General features: G+C 43.5%; 1 long non-coding RNA gene across 1 annotated transcript in view; it reads left to right on the top strand.

The window, feature by feature from the left end:
• Nucleotides 1–24,893, top strand: part of LOC141985998 (uncharacterized) — a 46,274-nt gene that overhangs the window by 1,477 nt on the left and 19,904 nt on the right. The window contains exon 3 of the long non-coding RNA XR_012639094.1: nt 8,420–8,613. This is a non-coding gene — a long non-coding RNA (uncharacterized LOC141985998). The remainder of the gene's footprint in view (nt 1–8,419; nt 8,614–24,893) is intronic.

The following is a 24,893-nucleotide window of genomic DNA, read 5'->3' as shown; positions in this document are numbered from 1 at the left end:
CCAGAGTGAGATGATAAACTACTTCTCTGCAGTGTTTGTGTGAACTGGGGCTTGATTCTCATTTACACTAAGATCCCACTCCCTTTACATCAGTAAGGGGGTATAAAGAGACCTTAACGTGAGCATAATTATGTTTACACTTTCAGGCCCCTTGAAACTGCTATAGCATCATAAAGGGGCCCTCATGTAACAGAGACTCAGGCCTCTAGAATTTAAAGTGGCAGACCCTTCATTATTTGTAACGTCAATGCTAATCTTGTATTGTTGCTCTGTGTTCAAACTATGCAAGCCAATGAGAGAAAAACGTAAAGAACAAACAGGTCAAAAGGTAACTGAAAAACTACAAATCTATTTTTATTATATTGCTTTAACAGCAACCATGATATACTTAGTAAATGAGCAGCAGAAAATAATGGCACTCAAACCATAGGTATCCAGTCTAGATTAAAAAAAGAAAAGGAGGACTTGTGGCACCTTAGAGACTAACAAATTTATTTGAGCATAAGCTTTCGTGAGCTACAGCTCACTTCATCGAGATTAGGTACTTATCTGACCCCCACTACCAAAGTATCTGAGGGCCTCATAATCTTTAATGTATTTATCCTCACAGCACCCCTATGAGGTAGAACAGTGCTATTACGCCCAATGTACAGATGGGGAACTGAAGCAAGCGACCCTAAGGGACTTGCCCAAGGTCACATAGGAAGTCTGTGGTGGAGCACAGAATTGAACGTGGGTCTCCCAAGAATTTGCTGTTATGTTATAAACATGTGGCTATCTAGGAACTTCACCTTTGTCATTATGCTACTATCTACCTAAGCTCTTCTAAGGCCCCGTATTGCTGCGCTGCAACCCATGACTGCTCAGACCTTTATGACAGTAGCAGAAATAGAACCCAAATCCTTCTGTCCAAAAGACACAGACTCTTACTACCTGAGCTATAGGAGCATAATGTCAACAGTGTGTAGGGATCATGACCTAGGTTCCCTGTAAGCTATGTGGCCCTGCGGCCACACAGCAGCCAATTTAGCGCCACGCATGCGCTCAAGGAACCCACTCAGGGACCATCCAGGGAAGGGGCAGCCCTCCACCAGCCCCAGCCTAGCCTGGCCCCCAACCTGCCATGGCCGAGTGGGGTGGCCCGGACCTGCCTGAACCCAGCCGTGGCCAAGGTGGCGTGGCCTAGTCCGAAGCCAGTTGCGGCTGGGGAGACCGGACCCAGCCATGGTCGGTGTGGCCTGGCCCGAACTGGATGGCCCAGTCTGGCCCAGACCCAGCTGTGGCCGGCCCGGCCTGAACCCCGGTGGCCTCATCCAGCCCGGACCCAGGCACAGCCAGGGCAGTCCAACCTGGACCCAGCCGTGGGTGGACCTGCCAGGACCGGGGGAGGGCGCGCCTATCCTACAGTCCCAGCCCTGGTGGCACGTCTTCCCTCCTCCCCCAAGCCCAGGTGCTGCTGAGGGAGTCCTCTCTCCCCACCGGAGCACGCTTCTGCACCTCAAACCCCTCATCCCCGGCCCCACCTCACAGCCTGCAGCCCCAGCCGGAGTACCCCTAACAGCCCCCCCCCCAACCCTCTGTCCCAGCCCTGAGCCCCTCATCCCTGGCCTCACCCCAGAGCTCGCACTCCCCAGTCGGAGCCCTCACACCCATGCACCCCAACCCTCTGCCCCAGCCCTTAGCTCCCATCCACACTCCGAACCCCTCGGCCCCACCCCCACCACATGAATTTTGTTATGTGCACCAATATGAAGGCCATGTGTCACACATCACCTCCATTTGATGCACATAACAAAATTCATTCTGCACATGGGTGGAAAAAATTAGAGGGAACACTGATTCATGATCTACAGCTGAGCAGATCTGACTCTCACCCATTGCCCAGTACATTATACTGTTTTTGTGCCCTGATCATTTATCTTGAGCCCTCAAGGCCTGATCTAAAGACCACTGATGACCTTCTAGGGACTTCAGTGGACCCTGGATCAGGCTGTCAGCAAGGTTTGGGTTGAAATCCTGGCTTCATTGAAGTCAATGGGAATTGTGCAGTGGATATGGGGGAAATTCCCCACACCCCAGCCATTCTTTTTACATGACAAATCTGAGGAACTGTCCCCATATTGAGGTGTCATTACAAGTTGGTGGAACCAACTGATAAACAGAAATAAGTCACTAAGACCAGATGGTATTCGCTCAAGGGTCCTGAAGAAACTAAAATATGAAATTGCAGAACTGCTAACTGTGGTATGTAAACTATTGCTTAAATCAGCATCTGGACCAGATGACTGGAGGGTAGTTAATATAACACTTTTTTTTTTTAAAGGCTCCTGAGGTGATCCTGGCAATTACAGATTGGTAAGCTTATCTTCCGTATCAGATAAATTGGATGAAACTATTGTAAAGAACAAAATTATCAGACACATAGATTAATATATATTAATAAATACTATATATTGGGAAAGAGTCAACACAGCTTTTTTAAAGGGAAATCATCCCTCACCAATCTATTAAAATTCCTTGAGGGAGTCAACAACCAGCTAGTCAAGGGTTATACTTGGACTTTCAGAAAGCCTTTGACAAGGTCCTTCACCAAATTCTCTTAAGCAGACTAAGCAGCCATGGGATAAGAAGGAAGGTCCTCTCATGGATTGCTACCCTAGAATTTGACATTCTTGCATGTATCCCAAAATTTGACAGTACTTCAGTCAGCCATTTTGTATGTTCAGCCTCTGCCAGATGAAAACCAAATACCACATAGCAAGGAATAATCTTAGACCTTTGTGAGGCAAGGTCAGACAACTGCATACTCACATTTTTCTAATCAGAATGGGAGGGTGAGATAGAAAGTTATGGAGGAAAGTGAGTGAATAGTGACCTTGGTTTTAGGTGTCCCTGACGTATTGTTGTTATGGCTAGAAATATTAGAAATGTTTGGAGCTAATGCATAGTTTGTTGAAATTAGGAGAATTGGTGACCCAGTGGAGGTTGTTATGCTGACCCAGTAGGAGTCACTGTAAGTTATGTGCTTTGTTAGAGTTAGCTATAAAAGATTAGGGAAAAGTAAATACCTCTGAGCAGTCTGAGGGAGCTTTTCTTTGGGCAAGGAGCTGGCATTTAAACTCCCCATCAACTGGACAAAGAGAGGGCCCCCGGAAGTTGGCTGGTGATCACTTGAAACCATCACAGACTGTGGCTAACTGTATCTGAGATAAAGCTTATGCTCAAATAAATTTGTTAGTCTCTAAGGTGCCACAAGTACTCCTTTTCTTTATATCTGAGATTCCTAAATCGTGTGTGTGTGTGTGTGTGTGTACGCTTAATATCTAATAAATAGAAACATAGGACTAGTAGGGACCTCGAGAGGTCATCTAGTCCAGTCCCCTGCACTCATGGAAGGACTAAGTATTATCTAGACCATCTCTGACAGGTGTTTGTCTAACCTGCTCTTAAAAATCTCCAATGATGGAGATTCCACAACCTCCGTAGGCAATTTATTCCACTGCTTAACCACCTGGACAGTTAGGAAGTTTTTCCTAATGTCCAACCTAAACCACCCTTGCTGCAATTTAAGCCCATTGCTTCTTGCCCTATCCTCAAAGATTAGGAAGAACAATTTTTCTCCCTCCTCTTTGTAACAACCTTTTAAGTACTTGAAAACTGTTATCATGTCCCCTCTCACTCTTCTCTTTTCCAGATTAGACAAACCCAATTTTTTCAATCTTCCCTCATAGGACATGTTTTATAGACCTTTAATCACTTTTGTTGCTCTTCTCTAGACCTTCTCCAATTTGTCCACATCTTTCCTGAAATGTGGTGCCCAGAACTGGACACAATACTCCAGTTGAGGCCTAATCAGCGTGGAGTAGAGCGGAAAAATTATCATGGAATCATAGAAGATTCAGGTTGGAAGAGACCTCAGGAAGTCATCTAGTCCAACCCCCTGCTTAAAGCAGGACAAAGTCCAGATAAAGCATCCCAGCCAGGGCTTCTTGTGTCTTGCTTGAAACACTCCTGCTAATACATCCTAGAACGTTGTTCGCTTTTTTTGCAACAGTGTTACACTGTTGACTCATATTTAGCTTGTGGTCCACTATGACCCTCCCAGATACCTTTCCGCAGTACTCCTTCCTAGGCAGTCATTTCCCTTTTTGTATGTGTGCAGCTGATTGTTCTTTCCTAAGTGGAGTACTTTGCATTTGTCCTTATTGAATTTCATCCTAATTACTTCAGACCGTTTCTCCAGTTTGTCCAGATTATTTTGAATTATAATCCTATCCTCCAAAGCACTTGCAGTCCCTCCCATCTTGGTATCATCCACAAACTTTGTAACTGTACTCTGTATGCCATTATGTAAATCATTGATGAAAATATTGAACAGAACCGGACCCAGAACTGATCCCTGTAGGACTCCACTTGTTATGTCCTTCCAGCATGACTGTGAACTACTGATAACTATTCTCTGGGAACAGTTTTCCAACCAGTTTTGCACCCACCTTATAGTAGCTCCATCAAGGTTGCATTTCCATAGTTTGTTTATGAGAAGATCATGTGAGACAGTATCAAAAGCTTTACTAAAGTCAAGATATACCATGTCTACCACTTCCCCCTCATCCACAAGGCTTTTTACCCTGTCAAAGAGAGCTATGAGGATGGCTTGACAAGATTTGTTCTTGACAAATCCATGCTGACTGTTACTTATCACCTTATTATCTTCTAGATGTTTGCAAACTGATTGCTTAATTATTTGATCTATTATCTTTCTGGGTACAGAAGTTAAGATGACTGGTCTGTAATTCCCTGGGTTGTCCTTATTTCCCTTTTTATAGATTGGCACTATATTTGCCCTGTTCCAGTCTTCTGGACTCTCTTCCGTCTTCCATGACTTTTCAAAGATAATCGCTAATGGCTCAGATATCTCCTCAGTCAGCTCCTTGAGTATTCTAGGATGCATTTCATCAGGCCCTGGTGATTTGAAGACATCTAACTTGTTTAAGTAATTTTTAACTTGTTCTTTCCCTATTTTACTCTCTGATCCTACCTCATTTTCACTGGCATTCACTACGTTAAATGTCCAATCACTACCAACCTTCTTGGTGAAAACCGAAACAAAGAAGTCATTAAGCACCTCTACCATTTCCACATTTTCTGTTATTGTTTTCCCCGCCCCCCTCCCCCCATTGAGCAACAGGGGGGGAGGGGGGCATATGCTGTCCTTGGTCTTCCTCTTGCTTCTAATGTATTTTAGAGTATTTTCTTGTTATCCTTTATTGTCTCGAACTAGTTTGATCTCATTTTATGTCTTCACCTTTCTAATTTTGTCCCTACATACTTGTGTTATTTGTTTATATTCATCCTTTGTAATTTGATCTACTTTCCACTTTTTGTAGGACTCTTTTTTTTGAGATCAGATCATTGAAGATATCTTGGTTAAGCCAGGGTAGTTTCCTACCATACTTTCTATCTTTCCTGTGCAGTGGGATAGTTTGCTCTTGTGCCTTTAATAATGTCTCACTTTCACCCAAGCTGCTTTCACTTTTAAAATCTCAACCAGTTCCTCCCTATTTGTCAAAATCAAATCTAGAACAGCCTCTCCCCTATTAGCTTTCTCCACCTTCTATCTCCACCTCTCTACCAAATATTGTGTCCAATACATTCTAAGAACTTGATGGATAATCTTTGCACGTTTCACATTGGATGGTCCCCCCCACCCCAGCCTGGCTTTCTTTAAGTGGGAAATGCAGGCCACTGTCTCTGCAAATCCACAACAGGATCTGGGTAGAGGCATCCTTGGTTATGTTCTCTGTCTGGATACAGGCGCAGGTGGTGGAGACAGGACCAGCATTGGCACGGGCGATGCAGCCCTTCCTAACCATTGCGATTATATTATGACTCCCTCTCAAACCCCCCTGTTTGTGGTCCCCTGTTCACTAGCATAATAGTTTTAGATAAGAGCACACTTGCTTGTATCAATCATTTGTCAGACAGAAGCTCTGTGTTCCCATTGATTTATTCCTGACACCACTTGGAGAGAAAGAAGTTAAGTTACTGCTGCTTTGGGTTCTGAAAAACCCCAGGTAACAGGATCAGTAACTGGTAAAAGGATATGAAACAAAGGGTAGGAATAAGTAGTCAGGTTTTTAAGGCCTGGCTTGACAAAGTCTTGGCTGGGATGATTTAGTTGGTGTTAGTTCCTGCTTTGAGCAGGGGATTGGACTAGATGACCTCCTGAGGTCTCTTCCAACCGTAATATTCTATGATTCTAAGATTTAAAAGACTGGGACTGTTCAGTTTAGAAAATATTTGACTAAGAGGGGATATGGTAGAGGGCTATAAACCCATGAATGGTGTGGAGCAATTGAATAGGGAAGTGTTATTGGCCCCGTCCTTTAACAGAAGAACTATGGGGTCACCCAATGAAATTAAGGGGCAGCAGGTTTAAAACAAACAAAAAGAAATACATTGTCATACTGTGCACAGCCAACCTGTGGAACTTGTTGCCGAGGATGTTGTGAAAGCCAGAAGTTTAGCTGGGTTCAAAAAAGAATTAGGTAAGTTCATGGAGGACTGGTCTGTTGGTGGTTATTAGCTGAGATGGTCAGGGACACAACCCCATGCTCTGGGTGTCCCTAAATCTCCAACTGCAGAAGCTGTGACTCGATCAGAGGGGCTGGATCACTCAAAAATTACCCTGTTCTGTTCATTTCCTCTAAAGCATCTGGCACTGGCCACTGTCAGAGACAGGATACTGACAGTGGCACTGGAACAATTTCAATAGTGGGGCTGAGAATCATAGAATCATAGAATATCAGGGTTGGAAAGGACCTCAGGAGGTCATCTAGTCCAACCCCCTGCTCAAAGCAGGACCAATCCCCAACTAAATCATCCCAGCCAGGGCTTTGTCAAGCCTGACCTTAAAAACTTCAAAGGAAGGAGATTCCACCACATCCTTAGGTAACACATTCCAGTGCTTCACCACGCTCCTAGTGAAATAGTGTTTCTGAATATCCAATCTAAACCTCCCCCACTGCAACTTGAGACCTTTACTCCTCATTCTGTCATCTGCTATCACTGAGAACAGTCTAGATCCATCCTCTTTGGAACCCCCTTTCAGGTAGTTGAAAGCAGCTATCAAATCCCCCCTCATTCTTCTCTTCCGCAGACTAAACAATCCCAGTTCCCTCAGCCTCTCCTCATAAGTCATGTACCCCATTCCCCTAATCATTTTTGTTGCCCTCCACTGGACGTTTTCCAATTTTTTCGCATCCTTCTTGTAGTGTGGAGCCCAAAACTGGACACAGTACTCCAGATGAGGCCTCACCAATGTTGAATAGAGGGGAACGATCACGTCCCTCGATCTGCTGGCAATGCCCCTACTAATACAGCCCAAAATGCCATTGGCCTTCTTGGGAACAAGGGCATACTGTTGACTCATATGCAGCTTCTTGTCTACTGTAACCCCTAGGTCCTTTTCTGCAGAACTGCTGTCTAGCCATTCAGTCCCTAGTCTGTAGCGGTGCATGGTATTCTTCCGTCCTAAATGCAGGACTCTGCACTTGTCCTTGTTGAACCTCATCAGATTTCTTTTGGCCCAATCCTCCAATTTGTCTAGGTCACTCTGGACCCTATTCCTACCCTCCAGCATATCTACCTCTCCTCCCAGTTTAGTGTCATCTGCAAACTTGCTGAGGGTGCAATCCACGCCATTGAACAAAAGTGTGTGCCCTGTGTATGATGGAAACCATTTCTCCCCCAGCATCCCTAGATCCAGAACCCATGGATACTGGGCTACATGGACCATTGGTCTGACTTACAGCTGCTCTTATGTTCTCATGACATCACTGCCACCAGCATTCCACACTTGTTTCCTTGACAAGCTACTATCACACTCACAAAACTACAGTCTGAAGAGGTAAGGGATTTTTTTCTCCCCTATCTGAATAAGTGTGTGTGTGTGAGAGAGAGAGAGAGAGCAAGAGAGAGAGAGAGAGAGAGAGAGAGAGACAAGTGGAAACATGTTCTGTAAGCATCTTGTTAGCAGGCCAATGATATTTCATGTCCTCTTGCCCAGCAATAACTACACAAAGCTGTATGTGAATTCTAGCTAAGATATTGCCACCATTTGAATGCTTTTGTGAGTGAGTGTACAAAGTGATTAATAAAACTTGAAAAAAATCATGCCAACTAACAATACACATTTTGAGAATCGTTAACCCAAAACATTTGGAAGCAGATTTGAGTTGTATAAAATTGTTTAAATAAACAAAGGTAAGTCCCCTCAGGAATGTTAGGCAACAAATAGTGGACAGATTTTGGCTGTAAACTGTCTGCTTCCCACAACTATGGATGGCCAGTATTTCCAAGATGCATTTTTGGATTGTTAAGCTTGATGGAGGTACTTTTGTTTTGTTTTGTTTTGTAGTTAAGATTTGTATTTGGAAGCTGCTGACGCCATGCATAAGAACCGCCAAACTGGGTCAGACCAAAGGTCCATCTAGCCCAGTATCCCGTCTTCCGACAGTGGCCAATGCCAGGTGCTTCAGAGGGAATGAACAGAACAGATAATCATCAAGTGCTCCAATAGTGATGTAATAGAAGGGAAACTATATATGGAAGGTAGAAGAATTTTTTTATGTCATTTGAAATTTTCTACCAACTCTTGTTAGACTTTGGACATTCATAAGAAAATTAAAAGTCTCATTAATAAACGCAAACAAGTGTTGGGGATGGGATAGGATGGATTTCTTATTTATTTTGCACCATGTAACAAGGTGCATAGGCTCAAATCTGACAAGGAGAGAGTGTAACTACGTTCAGTTCAATACTATTTTGTTACAACAAGCTATACGTCGGCTAAGTGCATAGGGAAACAGAACGTTAAGGTGTCTGCCCAGGATACAGGCTGCATAGGTGTGCATTTACTATGATCTCTGATCGGGGGTCACCTTGCTGTCACTGCATCTTTCTTTTCTTTTCTCCCAGTATTATGCACAGGTTTTGCACATTTCCTTTTGACGGAAAGACTATCGCTGAACCAAAAATTGCCATAAGTGTCCAATATTATTGCAGGGCTTGGCAAGGATCCCAGCACTTTTGCCATTGACTTCAATGGAGACAGAATTCCACCTTTGTTTCTTTTACAAGTTTCTAGCTTACCCATGATACTGGACTCAGTTCCCCTGAAGCATATTGTCCATGAGGAAAGAATATAGGATGACAGAGCTGTTGAGACTCTTCCTCTCTGAGTTTCAGAGGTTCCACTCTGGGAGAAGGAGGAGAAGGCAGATTGTGAAAAGTTCCTGTCTTCACTTATGGAATGTGGGTTAAAGTAAGACCATTTCAACTTGTCCTCTTGAATCCAGATCTATTGGGTCATTTTTCATTCATTCAGTCAGCTTACCTGACTTATCAGACTCCCATTTAACATTTGTTTGTGTCATGTTGTCTTTTTTACTTTCAAGTAAGATTAATACATATTTTATGGTGTTTTGAATATGTGAAGTCTTTTGAGTTGTTATGATTATTCTTGCCTGCCATTTTTTCTTTCAAAACTTTTTTGGACAAAAATTGGCTTTTACATCAACACAGAAATTTAGACAGGAAACCAAAAACTGGGGGAGGGAAATGTCCTGACAGGCAAAAAAAAATCAGTAAAACCAATAATTTTTTGCGCAGCTGGCTGAAAATGTTCAGTTTCTAGTTGCCAAAATTTGTAGGAGGAATATGGGGTTTCAGTTTTCCAGTAAAAATCTGAAAAGGTTTTGTAGAAAAATTGACAAATGATTTTTTTCATTTTTGGTTAATTGTTTTGCAGAAAAAAGTTCCTTACCACCTTTGGTAAACCCTGGATTATTATGATTATTGTTTAGTTTATTATTAAGCTCAACTTTAGATACCTTTTAAGGATCCCAGAAGCCTTTGAATAGCATGCATATAGATAAAAATGTGTTACTCTATTTTTATCACAGTTACTGTGAATGCTCTGCAGGCACTGATTATTTAGAATCTGTGTCAGTAGTGTTGCATGGCATTAGAAAGTATTTTTACTTTAGTGTAATTTTTATATTTTTCAATGGGTATGTGGTGTTATATTTGTGATATTACATTTTTATATGGCTCGGTTAATCCACAGTGAGTTGGGTTTTAGTTCCTTCTTTGTTTAAACGATTGTGTGACTCAGGCATGAGTGAACTCGAATGCATTTTCTGGGCACATTGAGGAAAGAAATGCAACATGAATTGGGAAAGAGGACTATTCTGCAGCCATTCCAAATGATTCAGAGAACTTAGGGTTTGGATCTGAGTTGCAGGAGTCAGAAACTGGACAATTCATACGATGAGACTCTAAAGGGAACTGAGGAAACTCCTAAAACACTGAGAATCGGAACACCATGGACTGTGTAGTGTACTAATCCAGCTTCAGGAAATTAAGGGCTCGGCTTGAAAAAACTGGGGAGAGCTTATGTACAGGTGCACCTGTACACCAGGTGACAGCAGAGCTCCCCTGCCACAGTGAAGCCCTCCTGGATTACTCATGGCTTGCAGCAAATATTTACAGTGATGATTCAGAGATGAAAAGCTCCATGCCTCATTAGCAATCCTCTGAGCTATCAAATCTCCAGATTCACTTATATGGATATGGAAATGATGCCAGTGTGCTGAAAGGATGGAATACAAATTAATTGAATATCAATTGCTCTTGTCTATGAAGGCAAAATAAGTGCAGCGCAAGTTACAAGTACACATATTTGGAATAGATTCCATACCCTATGTTCCACCACTATCTCAAGCCAAGAATTATAAGCATTATAACAAGGAGTTATAGTTGAGAGCTGAAGATTACAGTTTTCTCAAGGACTGTTGTTCAAAAGGACTGTTGTGGGGTAGAGCGTAACATAGTTCTTGATAATAACCAAGTATCACGTTGCCCTGAGCATAAAAAATGACAGATTCTGGAGCAGGTGGGAAGCTTTAATTATATGGCTCCAAAGGGAATAAAAATTCTGATGGGTTTTAGTGTCTGTCTGATATGAGGCAGTCCACAGTAAAATTACTTGTACAGAATTGATGAGAATAAAGCATTTTGGCCCATATTTGTCCTTCCACCGTCTTTCTGCCTGTCTGTGGCTGTGAGAACTGAGAAAACAAGATCTGTAGGAGGTACTGAGATGTAATCCCGTCAATGACTTTTGCACATGCCATGGACAAAAAGTCAGATCAGGGAAGTGCTTCAACAGCTGGGATCGCAACAGATGTTCTCCAGACAGCTCTGCTACATGAAGATGTAGTACAGCACACAGGTCATGTTACAGAGACAGAAAATTTAAAAAGAATGATTTTACATGCATGGTCGCTGACCCCGGGAGCTGGCAACGTGAGTGACACTGAACAGAACAGGCAGCTGAGTCCCTTTTGAGGAAATCTTTATGCCCATTTCCATTGGAATCTGTCTCTCTAATGTATAGAAGACTAGTATATAGCACCAATGACATGACCCGCAGTACTGCTAACAAAAACACAAACGGCCTGCAATGGGAAATCTTCTCCCTATTTCTGGAATTTAAGGCCCTGACTCTGTTACTCCAGGTCTGTGCTTGGGGTTTTAAGCCTTCTTCATACCACCTAATTTTGGAGTTGCATAGGGGCACGACCAGTCCCTGCTATAAATTAGAGCAGCCTCAGGGCTGCTCTTATATTCCATTTTCACTTCCCCTCTATTAGTCTAAGAAATGAGAATAACCATAGTGCAGGGCACTCTGGCCACAGCTGCGATAGGGGCTGGCATCAGGGTCAGTGTAGAGTCCTTACACCAACATTATACCATCTGGAGAGGTCTGCCAACGGTGTATTTTCATGGGGCCATTTTCTGCCCATTTTATGTCCCCTTTGCACTGCCAGAGTGGCATAAAAGGGGCAGAGCAAAACTGAGAATGTTGTCTAGAACTGGAGTCTTTGGGAGAGCTGCCCCACAAAAACAGAATTAGATGATCATCAGGGAATTCCTCCCTCCACCATCCTTGAAGATAAAGATGGATAGCTCTGCTGATTCCTCCTCCCATCCCTCCCGGTGGGAGCACTCAGGAGTCACCTTTGACAGGAGAGAGGACACAGCATTGTTTGTTAACTGTGGGCTTGATCACCCTCTCCCAAAGGAGGAGGTTAAGTAGGAGGAGACCATTGTGATGTTTCCCTCATGGAGTTTCCTCCCAAAATACTCCAAGGGTGGGGAAGGGATTGGCAGAGCTGGGACTAGGCATAAGCAGGCTAAGCAATTGCTTAGGGCCCCAAGCACGACCAGGGGGCCCCCTATTCACTTTTTATTATGTGTTGCATGTGTGTGTGTGGGGGGGAAATATTCCTGCTTAGGGCCCCCAGTGGGCTGGGGGATTGTTCCATCATTTTGGGGAGGGAGGGTGGAGAGGGAATCAGCTATGGGTCCGACCACTGAGCCCCAAAGATCCCTTGGAGGCCCAAGTCATCTCAAGGGAGGCACCGTGGCATCTCTGGGTCCCTGGAATCAGGGCCAGATTTCCAATTAGGCACAGTAGGTATGTGCCTTGGGGAGTCAGTGTTCTAGGGGCACCTAAAAATTAAATGTGGGTTAAAAGTTAAAAAGTTACTACATACAGCTACCGTGTGTATGGGCGGGCTCCTGGCACGCGTTGGTGGCCGCCCAGCATGTGGGGCAGGAGCAGGGTGAGCGTCTGAGTCACCCTGCTGTGGGGGTGCCGTGGCTGGGTGAGGTGGCTGCTGTAGGTGCTGGGAGCTGAAGGTGCTGGCTCCACCCGGTGCCACGGAGGCAGAGGGAGGGGCATGGCCGGCACCCCATTCATTTGCATGGGCAGATCCGGAGCGTGGCTGCTGCACTGGGATGTGGGCAGGACGGAAGACACCCGGGGACTGCTCGCCATGGAGAGAGATACCGTCCCCCCCTTGCGCCTTACCTGGGGTGGGTGGGCTGTGCCCTGGCTTGGGCTGGGACTGTCGTGCATGGCGGAGGGTCTCGTTACTTCCCAGGAAGGTTGTATTTATATTTCTTTTTGTTTAATTTCTTATGGAAAACATGAAGGCAGCTGGGGGTGAGGGGTGCTGAAGATGCTGCACCTAGGGGTGCGTAAGGTTTAAATCCAGCCTTACCCGGAAGCCAGGGTCCCCTGGATCCAGGCTACCACTACTTCCCCAGACTGTAGTGTCCCTGGTACTCCCTCTGTATGGAGAGATTCCATCTATGGAGTGCAAACTTCTTTGGGAGTTGAAGCCATGTCTCTGAAATGTACTCAATGCTCTGCAGGACAGGAACATTGGAATTGCCCTATTGGATCCGACCCAGGTGCAACTAGTCTAATATCCTGTCTCTGACAGTGGCTTGCCCCAGATGCTTCAGAGACTGGTGGAGGAATCCTGCAATAGGCAGTTGTTGAATAATTTGCCCCCACCTAGGTTTCACCTTGGTCTCTAATAGTTAAAGATTGGTCGAATCCCTGAAGCACAAGGTTTAATATCCCTACCAAAAATTGTAGTGTCAGTAATTATAACTCTAGATATCCACGTAACTATCCAATCCCTTTTTGAATCCTTATTACGATTGTGGCTGCAACAATTTCCTGTGGCAAGGCGTTCTACAGTTACATCCTACGCTATGTAAAAACGTTATTTCCTTTTATCAGTTTTGAATTTCCCATCTTTTAATTTCATTGCATGTCCCCTGTTTTTGTGTTATAAAACAGGTAAAACAGACGCTCCTGATCTTCTCTAGACCGCTTGTAACCCGCACACCTCCTGAGTGTGGTGGTCTGGCCCTCCTAGTAGCACTGAGACCACTTAGAGATTAATGAATCTGCTACAGTCTGAGCTAACAGCCACATGAAGTGGCTTCTAGCTCACGCAGTAGAGGCTCATGCATTTTGCTCCAGAGGGCCCAGGTTTGATCCCATCTGCTGATGACCAGGGTCTGTCAGCATTTCACACTAATTATTTTATATACTTTATCTTGTTGCCTCCTGTTTTTCTCTTCTTAAGGCAAACAATCCCAATCTTGTCAATCTCCCTCCATATGAGAATTTTTCCAGTCCTCTGATTCTCATCGCTTTACTCTGAACCCCCTCCAGGTCTACAATACACTTTTCCAGAGGGAATGACCAGTACTACACCCAATATTCCAAGTGAGGGTGCATGATTGATTATATAATGTCATTATAATATTTTTCGGTATTACTCTCTATCCCATTCCTTATGAATCCAAACATCTCGTTAGCTTTTTTGACCCCAGCTGTGCATTGAGCAGAAGTTTACATAAAGCTGTCTATAAGGATCCCTTTCTGGGGCTGACACAGTTAATTTAGAACGGTCAGGATAGCTGAGGGAGCAGGGCTGAGACTGGAGCAGGGGCAGGAAGAGGAACAGACACAGGCTGGGGTGGTCTGTCAGAACCGTCAGGCAGCTGGGAATTCTCCCAACGAGGTAGCACCGTTGAGCAGACTGGACTGGTTGCTTCCATTAGGGGCCTATATAGTTGCCTAGGGGTTACCTGGTTAGGCCGTTGCTTGTGGACTGGTCGGGCCCTGGTTAATTGGCATGGGGCCTATCATAGGACTCACAGGTAATTACCTCAGAACGCTCCCCAGCTCAGGTTCAGGGATGACATCACAAGAACTCTACTAGGCATGAGTGGTTTAAATGTTTCCCTCCAATGTGTATTATTTGCATCAGTCAACATTAAATTTAATTTGCCATCATGTGGCCCATTCACCTGTTGAGGTCTCTCCGAGATTCCTCACAGTCCTCTCTGGTCCTGACTAAATCACTCAATAACTTTGTGTCATCTGCAGATTTTGTTACCTCACTACTCACCCTCCTTTCAAGATAATAAATAGCATAATTATTGTGGTTGCTCAGTACTGGAGTACACTGAGGTACCATATATCCCATCTGGGCCTAGTGACTTATTGCATATTGAAATATCAATTTGCTGAAGCACAACTTCTTCTGTCCCCTTAGCTTCTGAGAGTGTCTCATCTTTGTTAGCAGGAAAGGGCAGTGCTGGAGTAGGAATCTTGTCAACATCTTCACTGGTGAAGACTGATGCAAAGAAATCATTTTGCTTCTCAGCAGTGTCCTCATTTTCCCCATTTCCTCCTTTTAACTCTTGGTTATCCAACAGACTCACCTATTCGTTCTTAGGCTTCCTGCTTCTGATAGACTTTGAAGAATCTCTTGGTTGTTTTTGCACCTTTAGCTATTTGATCTTCGAACTCCAGTTTGTTCCTTCTAATTTCCCTCTTACTTAATGCCTGCTGTAATTTATGCTCCCATTTATTGGTTTCACTTGGGTCAGATTTCCTAAATTTTGGAGGATTTTTGTTTGTCTTGTGTAGCCTCTTGAACCTTGCATTTAGCCATAATGGTTTCCCCCTTTTCCTTCTGCGGTATACATGTCTTCTGAGATGCTACTATTGTGTTTCTTAGGAGTATCCAACACACATCTAAGGATTTTACTTCCTTTACTTTGAGCTTGCAGGCCTTTTTGTTTGGTTGTTTGTTTGTTTCACTAACCACCTCATTTTACTCATGTCTCCTTTTCTCAAATTTAGCATCACTAATTCAATTGGCTGCTGTTGTTACTAAAAAGTAACCCAAGAATAGCCTCTCCTCTTGTGTGCTCTAAAACGAGCTGTTCCAAAAAGCAACCACTTAAGTGCTGAGAAATTATTTGTGTAAACGTTATCCCCTTGCACCATTGGACCAGTTTGTATGTGGATACTTGAATCCCCATTATTATCATTCCATTGAATTTTGCTGCATCATTGATTTCTCTCACCATTGTGCCCTCAATTGCATTTTCTTGATCTGGTGGTCAGTAGACTAGCCCCAGGATAGGTGAGAAAAGATGGGTGCAGCACATTAGCTAGTGTGACCAGATGTCCCGATTTTATAGGGACAGTTCAGATGTTCAGGGATTGATACAGGCACCTAGTAGCCCCCCCCCCCACTCCCTGTCCTGATCTTGCACAATTGCTATCTGGTCACCCTAACAATATCTACCTTATAATATCCATCCATTACATTCTGCTTCTGCTATGTGTACCCCTCCAGCAGCAGCTGATTCTCTTGTGCTCTTTTCTTGTTTGGTGCATAGAGTAATTCACTAGCCTGCCTGTTAATTTTAACATGTTTCAACAATTTCCCCCCTTATTTGTTTAGGTTTTTTTAAGTTAAAGCACACTGCATGTGAGGTCAGCACCATGAGGCAGTGACAAGGCAGCACCTTGGTAGGGTGACTAGATGACACGATTTTATAGGGATAGTCCCGATATTCGGGGCTTTGTCTTATACAGGCTCCTATCCCCTACCCTCTGTCCAGCTTTTTCACACTTGCTATCTGGTCAGCCTACACATTGTTGTTTTTTAAAGTGTGTCATGTTGGCAATAGTACATAAGATGCCAATCACCCAGTAGTAAATGGAAATAGACTGCCTTAGCTATTTAAGTAAACATATTAAGCAAGCATTTTAAAAAACGTGAATTCTCTTAACTTAATGAAATGAGGTTACAGGCCCGGATGGATTCCATAACACCATTTTCATTGCAAAGGGACTCCTTTACACATATTCTAAACATCCCCTCTAATATGAGCAAAGTGTGAACTGTCATGTCTTTGCATGATATCACTCTTCTGCTAGCATTTAAATAATTAAAACTACATCAAGAGGTGATTGGAGCTGGAGACATCAAGGTTCCTAATATAAGAGCCTCATTTTGTTGTGTCTCTTGGAGTACGTCAAATTAAGTTACCATAGCAATTTACCATTACTGAACTAACTAATTCCTGGAGTTGGTCAAATCATGAAACAAGTTCACAAATATATTCATGACTATATGGGTTTACTTCACATGACCACTGGGTATTTGTGAAAGTGTTTGCCGGTCCCAAGTGATTTATATATTTTAAGAAGAATAAATTATTCAGCTAAACATTAGCAAAGTCCACACTTGCAGTACAAATCACTTGTTTAAAAGGTTTCAGTCATCCAATCAGAACAGAAACAACACCATATGACTCAGCTGACTAATCAGATACCACAGATAACACAAGTGGCTACCTGTCACTGAACAATGATAGTGAACAAACTAAGAGATCAGTTCACAAATGGTCCATAGGCTGAAAAGTGTATGTCCAAATTATTTGATGAATACTTTTAAATAACAGATATATTTGCAAAAATCAAGATTGAGTCATGAACAGAAAAGAGGACAAAATGTGTACAAATGGCACAACATTTCTAGTGACTAATGCTGTTTTCTCTAGTAATTTACAGTGCATTGAAACTTTATTTTAAATTTCAGATCTTTATTTTAAACTCAGTACTATATTCTTTATTTTTCTTGCTTCTAAGTGGAGAAGGCCTTGTAAAAGGTCCTGTGTTGACAGTTCTGGGGTCTGGCTGAGTGAAGCTTTTTTACCAACGGCCTAAACGAAAGAGTGCAGAGTTGGAACAGCCAGCTGGACTTTAGAAGGGTCTTTAGAAATATTTCCCAACAGTCTGGTGGACAGTCTCACTGAGGGCTTAGTTGAAGCAAGCTAGCCCTGGAACTTTGTTAATTTTGGCTGAAACAAGCCAAGAATTTGTTTCCTTGGGACCTAGCTTTACCCGAAAAGGGCACAGTTTAACCTCTTAATGGGAAAGAATTGTTGATGTAAACAGTCATCCCAGGTGGAACTTCTGCAGTTGACATGGTAAACTGAGATCAAACGCTTTACAGAAAATCATGCTCATCAAATTATACTGACCTTCAACCACTGCTGCGCTGGGCAGTGGTGATGGAACAATTTGTATAGTCGGGGTGCTGTGAGCCATTGAACCAAACTGCAAATCCTGTATATAATGGAAACCACTTCAAGTCAGGGGGTGCTGCAGCACCCCCCACACCCCTAGTTCCAGCACCAATGGCCCTGGGTGTAATGTCTTGGGGGCATCCTATGTGTATTCAGTCATATTTGCTGAAAACCTTTGTGGTATATTGAGGCTTGTGTTGAAATTGAAAGCTGTCACTTTAAAAGTGGTTGTGTGGGTGTGGGCAGTGGGGCAGGGTCAGTTTCTTGGTCTTGCTTGCAGTTTGTGGGATCTGTAGGAAAGCGTGTGACCAGAGTCAGTCTGGAAAAAAGCCAGCATAGAAAATGGTGGGGTGAGTTGTCCCTCGCTGCTATAGGGAGCAGCCTGCTTTGTCTCTCTCTGGTTTTTTTGGGTTGTGTGATATCTTTCTGAATTCTAAAAAATAAAATGGTGTTACATGGCTGCTTTCCAGAATGAATACTATATGGTTTTTTTTTATCTAACTTCTCTGTGTGTATGTCCTGAACATAACCACTTCTGTTAGAGCTATGGCAGCTGGAGTCTATTTCGGCTCATGCGTCATTGCCAGACCAGTCAATGGAGTTCTGTTTGTAGTATCTCCAGAGCTGGTGAGGTATAAGCCAAGAAGAACCCATATTCCAAGTTGAATCTAGAGGACTGGTAGTTAGAAAAGCCACCACAATACTTATAATCTGAGTGGATGAGAACAGGGGTCACTGAGGGACAAGAAAAACCTCATCACGCCGCTGCTACAGAGCCCCTTCACTATAAAACAGCACTCTAAGGAGCTGGGGATGTAGGCAGGGTTGTGTCACACAAGTGACCCTGAGGTGAAAAGATCTACCGGTCTCGCCTACATTTAATTATTTGAGTCAAATTAACTTATTTTGTTTAATCCAATCACATAACTTAATATGATGCCCAGGGAACAGTTCCCACTTGAGACAATCATGAGGAACTTTTTCTCCTCTGTTTCTGATGGGAGCTGGTAGCCATACATTTATGGTCCCTTGGCATTGGGCACGTTAGAGATGTTTCCATGTGTGTGGGAAGGTTCTTTCTCAGTAATCCATTAGTGAGTAAAACTTACTCAATAATATACCACTAGGCAAGTTACCAAACGTTCCCACTTCTGGTTTGTGATAACATGCCGAGGGAATTTCTCTCATGCATCTAACAGAATTTTTGGGGCCAGGATCTAGATGATATTATAAACAAAACATTGTCAATGCAGCCAGATTTTTCGGAGGCGTATCTGAACTGATCCCAAACCTCTTTGCGGTTCACACATCCTTGTAACCGTCAGCAGCAGTGACTGTGCTGCCAGTATTTTAACAAGAGATTCCCACAACCTCCTTCATTCCAACCCGCTGCAACCTGCAGTAAATCCTGTGGGTGAGGCGGCCTGGGCTTCCAGAGAGGAGGCCTGAGGGACTCAGGAATCTACTCATGTTGGCTTTTTCCCATTGAAAGCAAAGTGTTTTCTCACCACTGCCTCCAAGGAGGGAGGCAGCACCGCTTGGCAAAGAAACCAGTACGAAGCTGTGTGGTGCTGGAAATGTTTATACTGTATCCCTGTATCACTTATTGGGTGTATTGATGATATAGCACCATGTTCAAGTTCTACCCTTTGAAGTGGGATGTGTGAGGAGAAAGGGGGAGAAGAAACTATATGTGGCATCCCCCAGGAGATTTTCTTAAAAAACAAACAAACAAAAAAACCCTCCCTTTGGTGCAATCTGGGGCACTTCGGCCAGAAAAGCTGCAAATGAGCCCGAGCCTAGCTGCTGGTGCAGGCACCAGGGTAGTGAGAGATGTCTGTGAGTGATAGTTCTGGGAATGAGCATTATGGAAGGCCAAGTAGTGCAATAGCTATGACAAGTGAAGAGGCTGTGTGCGTATAAAGAGGAGGTGAAGTCATGGAAGGCAAATACGAAGGCTCCAGATCCTCAATTGGCATAAAGTGGTGGGGATGTGGCCTGAAGCTTCTAAGTTGAAGAACTATTAAACTAAAGGGGACCCAAAGAAATATTACAAAACCGGTAAATTTTGAGGGGTGGGGAAGAGAAAATTGGGACATTTTTAAGTGCTTCTGACTCAGCCTATACAACAGGCTTATTTAAAACTGTCATAGAAATCCATTCTGGATGCTTTAGTAAGCAGTGTGAATTTGAGGGAAATATTTTGTTTTCTAATCAACGCAATGGAAACAGTCTCCACTTTAACCTTAACTATGGTGTGTGACCACCCCCCTTCCAGAATACCGCACCTCTGTCATCTTAGACTCTCTTATTTTCTAAAAGGAATAGCCCAGGTCATTTAAATCTCTCCTTGGGGGGGCTCTTCCTTGGGAAGAGTGGGTGGGACAAGCTGCAACTGAACAGCAAGCTTTTCATGCTAGCTGACAAGATAAGAGAGCCAAAGAAGAAAACACAATCTAATGGATGGGGGTAGATGGCATGTGTCTGCAGTGGCAACATACAGGGAAGGTGGGCACAATTTGCACATTTTTTATGATGGGGAAAAATGATAATAAGCAACTTTAGATCTAAAGGCCGAAGTGGGCGAACAAGGCAGTGTCTCATGTAGGCTGGAGTACCATATGTACAGTATAGTTATTGAAAGAGTAAAACATCAGGTGCAGTGGAGACTGGGATAGTGTCCAACATGGATTTAATAGAGCATGAAAAATAAGTATGAGAGAAACATTACTCAAAAGGTTAGAAGATGGTTAGGATATATTTCTTGTATACAAGGAACAAGAAATCATTGCAGGGGACAGTTAGGCTTATTTAAGGGGATGAGGGTAGCTTGCTGGCAGAAGACCTGATTGATGAGGCCAGAGAGATTGAATGTATTTTGCCTCAGTTTATGAAGGACTAGGGACCCATACCACAAAGAGACTAGAACATAATAGCTGCCATACTGGGATGGCCCAATGGTCCATCTAGCCCAGTATCCTGTCTCTGATAATGGCCAGTACCATACCTTCAGGGAGATTGTACAGAACAGGGCAATTTTGGAGTAATCCACCCCTATCTTCCACTCCCAGCTTTTGGCAGTCAGAGGGTTAGTGTTACCCCAAGCATTTGGGTTGCATCTCTGACCATCTTAGCTAATAGCCATTGATCAGCCTATCCTCCGCGAACTTATCATGTTCTTTTTTGAAAACAGTTACACTTTTGGCCATCACAACATCCTCTGGCAGAGTTCCACAGGTTGTGTGTTGTGTGTAAAAACACTTTTATCTTCTTTACAATGAACCGCCTGCCTACTAATTTCATTGGGCGACACCCTGCTTCCCCGGTTTTTGTATAATGAAAAAGTGTAAATAACACTTTATTCACTTTTCCCACACCTTTCATGATTTTATAGATCTGTCATATACTCCCCTTAGTTATCTTTTTTAAACTGAACAGGTCTAATATTTTCAGTCTCTACTTGTACGGAAGCCATTCCATACTCACAATCATCTTTGTTGCCTTTGCTGAACCGTTTCCAGTTCTACTATATCCTTTTTGAGATGGGGATGACTAGAACTGGACACAGTGTTCAAGGTGTGGGTGCACAATGGATTTATACAGTGGCATTATGATCTTTATGGTCTTATTTTCTCTCTCTTTCTGAATAGTTCCTAACATCCTGTTAGCCTTTTTGACTGTTGCTGTGCACTGAGCTGAAATGTTCAGAGAATAATCTGGGATGACTGTGAGATCTCGTTCTTGAGTGGTAACAGCTAATTTAGAACCTTTCATTATATATGTATAGTTGGGATTATATGTTCCAATGTACATTCCTTTACATTTATCAATGATGAATTTCATCTATCATTTTGTTGCCCATTCACCCTGTTTTGTGAGATTCCCCCTTTGTAACTCTTTGCAATCAGCTTTGGATTTAACTATCTTGAGTAATTTTGTATCATCTGCAAACTTTGCCACTTCACCGTTCACCCCCTTTCCCAGAATATTAATGAAGCTGTTGAACAGCACAGGTCCCAGTACAGATCCTTGAGGGACCCCACTATTTCCCTCTTGCCATTGTGAAAACTGGCCATTTATTCCCACCTTTTGTGTTCTATCTTTTAAGCAGTAACAGATTCTTGAGCGGACCTTCCCTCTTATCCCATGACAACTTAGTTTCCTTAAGAGCTTTTTGTCAGGACCTTGTCAAAGGCTTTCTGAAAATCTAAATAGACTATATTAACTGGATTACCCTAGGCACAAGCTTGTTGACATCTTCAAAGAATTATGGTAGATTGGTGAGGCATGATTTCACTTTACAAAAGCTGTGTTGACTCTTTCCCAAGAAACTGTATTTAACTATGTGTCTGATAATTCTGTTCTGTATTATAGTTTCTAGCAGTTTGCCTGATACTGAAATTATGCTTACCGGCCTGTAATTTGCAGGATCTCCACTGGAGCCCTTTTTAACAATCGACGTTACATCAGATACCCTCCAGTTATCTGGTACAGAGGCTAATTTCAGGAATGGGTTATGTTAGTAGTTCTGCAATTTCCTATTTGAGAGTTCCTTCAGAACTCTTGGGTGAATACCATCTGGTCCTAGTGATTTATTTCTGTTTAATTGATCGATCTGTTCTAAAACCTCTTCTACTGTCATATCAGTGTGGGACAGTTGCCCCAGAAGAATAGCTCTGATGTGGGTATGTCCCCCACATCCTCTGCAGTGAAGAATGATACAAAGAATTCATTAAATTATATTTCGAGCAGTCCATTGACAGTAGCATGTTATGGATATTAGCACAGGCATTGTTGCAAAGCAGTCCCTGCTAGCACTGGAGGGTTTCCAGCCACTAGAGCGGCCATGTCAGTGTTATTGTGTACTTGTGCAAATGTAGTGGCTTGCTAAATAAAGTTGTCACAAATGAACCACCTCATGCACTGTGCTTCAGTTTTCCTTTGGCCTAAGGAAGGTAAGGGCTGGGCTGATGTACAGTGTCAGAGTGCTAGCAATGGGAAGTGCACCAAGAATTTTCAGTCTGTATTCTTAACATAGAATCAAATCTGATAATATCCACCTCCATGGAACATTCTCTTTTTTCTCCCCACCCAACAGGTTGATGTGGAGAAGTGAGATGCATCAGCAGAGCACCCTTTCTGTGTGTAGAGCTTGAGGAGCACAGTCATTTCCAAACCAAGGGCTGGTTTTCTTGATAAAAGCTGGAGTACTGGATCAGATTCTTCCAACTATAAAGATGTTTGGATTCAAAGCTAGATCCAAACTTCCCAGCTCGGGGCTATCTCTACCAATGATTTGGGAGAAGGAAGATCCAAAATAGTGATGAGATAGGATTTCAAAACCTCTGGATGCAAAAGAGAAGGATGACAATATTCAGAATGATTTTGGTCATGCTAGCAGCCTAGGCAAGGTTGACAAACCAAAATGAACCATTTTGAATTGGGAATGTCTGAATGTTTATTTTAGACAGAAATGCCACACAAAGTTCCAAAATTTCTGAATTAAACTTTTGGTTCCTCAAAAAGTTTAATCCTGGGTCGGGATGAAAACAAATGTTGAAATATCAGAATTTCACACTGGACAGAAATTCTGTTTTTCAATCAACTATGTTAATCTTATGTGTGTGTGTATATATATATATATATATACTCTTTGGAATCAAGGAACTAAGTGTAACAGTGTTTAGTTTCTCTACATCAGTGTAGTATAACTTGAATAACAGCATACAGTCTTTGACAAATTATCTCCAGTGTTGCTACAGGCCAGCAAATAACATCCACCAACCCAAACTGCAACGAAAATAGACATCCATGTTCCATAGACTGTGAGCTCCTTGGACTGAAGCACCCACGGAAAAAAAAACGTGGGTGCTTAACACTCACCAGCGGGCCCCTCTGATCAGCTCTTCCCCTTCCCCCGAGCATGCCTCCCGCCCACCGACAGACCCTGCCGATCAGCTCCTGCCCCTCCCCCGCACCTCCCACTCACCAAGAAGGGTGGGGGGGAGTGGGGGCAGGAAGAGGTGGAGTGAGGGCAGGGCATGCTCCAGGGTGGGGGTGGAATGGGGTGGGAAGAGATGGGATGGGAGTGAGGGTGGGGAAGAGGTAGGGCACATGGTGGGAAGGGCTGGAGTGGGGGCAGGCCTGGAGCGGAGCAGCGATCGAGCTGGGACAACTTCTACTTGCTTCATGGACATTTGCACATTTACTCCTGATGGTATGCCCTTAAATGTTGGTCATTGAAGGTAGATTACAGATAAATTTCCCCTTTTCTCCCTTGATACAATATTCTGTTGAGACCTCCCCACCAGACACAACCCCTGCCTTGCCAAGTCCCCTGCTTAGATGGACCCTTGTTTTCTGAATCTTTCCACGCCTGAATCTGTTATTTTTGTCTTAAATAAAATGTATAGCTCGCAGTAATCTGCACTGTACGATGTGTGCTGCTCTACCTCAGTGCTCCATCCAGACTCCCTGGATTGTGGGGTCCCCGTCCCATGGACTCTGCTTTAATCCATCGCTGCTACTTGTAATGATCGCTGCCAGAGCCCACCTGTTCATTACCGTCTCCCTCCATCAGTCAGTGAAATGGCAGTTGTCTTGTTGACGAGATCCACCTTGTTGTGAAATGCTTCAGGCCTAATGACATGTGCTTCCAATCAGCAGCAAAGGAAGCAGGAACTGATAGTTTCAAGCTGGATGAGCTAATTATTCTAATCAACAAGTCCTTAAAGCAGGAGAGATGCAGCTGTTCGGTGGTACTGTAACCCAGCCATCTCACATGAGGACAGCAGTTAGCTCACAAAACACCACAGGAAACAATCACCAAGAGGCAAAGGAGCTAAAACAATAAATGGAGCAACAGTGATGGTTTAAAGGGAAAGGTTTCCAGAATACAAAAAGAAGCCAGAGGAGACTCTGACTCCATTAGAGTTGTCTGGAGTCACTGGTATGGTGTGGGAGTATCTCTGACTTGGGGTGAAATCCTGGCTCAGTTGAACTCAATGGCAAACCTCCCTTGATTTCAATAGGGCTAGGATTTCACCCCCAGACTCTAGTCTGAG

The sequence above is a fragment of the Natator depressus genome, chromosome 4 (assembly GCF_965152275.1).
Source record: "Natator depressus isolate rNatDep1 chromosome 4, rNatDep2.hap1, whole genome shotgun sequence".
Lineage (NCBI taxonomy): Eukaryota > Metazoa > Chordata > Testudines > Cheloniidae > Natator > Natator depressus.
Note: the sequence above shows the minus strand (reverse complement) of the source record. Positions and strands in the feature narration are given on the sequence as shown.